We start from the raw sequence: 1,928 nt of genomic DNA, 5'->3' as shown, positions 1-1,928 counted from the left end.
AATAACCACTGCTTGGACTTTCTTGATTCGACATGTTTGAATTTTCTGCTGAGAAGGCAGTCTTCGGGGACATAGTTTTAGGAATCATACTTCGTCGATAATATAAATCAAAATTTTGCTGATACGAGGAGTTGTTGACTTTGTTTGTTTTCCTGATCTCGAATTCATGACTCTCCAACCTTTCGATTAGTAAATCAACTGTTAGATCAGTTGACTTCACTGTCTTTTTCAGCATTAAATGTAACAACTGCCACTAAAATCTATAATTAGGATGGTAATTAGCTATTAAGGAAACCCTAATTGAGAAACCCAAGTGATTCCGCATAAACCCTAAAATTTTCATAACAATCGGAATCAGGATCAGGGCCCCTAAAACTCAGGGGGGGTTAAACCCTAGTGATGTTTATCTTCTAAATTTGTTGTAGAAATGAAATTTATTCGTGTAACTTACTCACCAAGGCTAATTGGGACACGAAACAACCTAGGCTAAGAAATAGACCCGTCGCGCCACGCGACGGGTATGCATGTCTTCTTCGCGTGGCGCGAGGGAGGACAATTTCCAGCTATAAATAGAGGGCAGTGGGACTTAGTTCTGTGCTTTACTTCGACGTTCAAATTCTAATTGTGCTCTGAGTTATAGCGAATATCGTTCACACAAAACACACATCGATCACGAAGTGCTGCCGCAATCAGGGTAATAACTCGATCGCTATTACGATTCAACGTCCGATCGATTATAACTATCCAACGATAGTCCAGGTGCTGCTCAATTGAGCTTGTACTTTGATTATTCGTCGTGATTTCGACTTGAATATTAGAGTGCTGTTCAAATTCGGACTATGCTCTGTTATTCGTTGTGAATCCGATTGAATTATCGAGTATTGCACTGATTAATCGTTGTGAAGGTTTAATCTCGTGAATTGTCGTAACTGCTGTATTAGTTACTAACCTGTCTGTGTGTGCATTGTGTTAAACTAGGTGTAATCAAGGCTAATCAGTAGGCTTATATCTATTGCTCGTTAATCTGCAATGTGAGTCATTCTTCTTTTTAACTGTTTTCTCACAGTTTGTGAGTAAGTATTACAAAACTCCAAGTTATTTTCAAAGGTTATAATTACAGGGATTAAGTCTTTGTAATCACCAAATTACAGCTGGTATGTGGGGTATTGTGCACATTACTATTTTTATCACTCTATGTGAGTGAGTATTACTCTATGTGAGTGATTATTACTCTGTGTGAGTAAACCGTCACTATTAGGGCGACGGGACCCAATAGTGGTATGACCACAGTCACAGATCCCGTCGAGTGACAAATACCCATTCTTGATAATTGGTTGATAGAAATATTGTAATCGCTCTTAATACTGTAAATTTATAACTAACGGGTCATTTTAGAAAATGGAATGATTCACTCAGTATTTCCCCGCTGACAAAACCTTTTTCAAACATGTTTCAGGTGATCTGTGTGATCCAGGAAAAGTGCAGTAAAGCACTATCAAGCTCAAGAAGTGGCTCAGTGTAAATAAACCAATAAAACGTGTTTTGAAAAATAAAGATTTCTGTGTGAAATCAATTTATTGTAAATTATGGGATTTATCCCTTAAAACTTTGTGTAATATATTAAACGAGCATTTTCCGGTGAAAAGATCCTGTTGTAAAAAGACTTCCGCTGTCACATAAATACCACGGGTATCACTGGAACTGCGCGCGGACCCCGACTCCGTCCAGGGTGGGTCGGGGGTCGCGACAGAAGGTGGTATCAGAGCTAATAGTTAAATTGAGCCACTTATCGAGCCACTGATTAAGCCTAAATTAAGTATTTTGTCCAAATTCTTAATTTTACAAATTGTTATTCGGTGATTATATGTTTTATTAACTGGTTATTTTAGTTACAGTATGGGTAAGCAAAAGCTGTCTGCTATCTACCA

Source organism: Helianthus annuus, chromosome 13, assembly GCF_002127325.2.
Source record: "Helianthus annuus cultivar XRQ/B chromosome 13, HanXRQr2.0-SUNRISE, whole genome shotgun sequence".
NCBI lineage: Eukaryota > Viridiplantae > Streptophyta > Magnoliopsida > Asterales > Asteraceae > Helianthus > Helianthus annuus.
Note: the sequence above shows the minus strand (reverse complement) of the source record.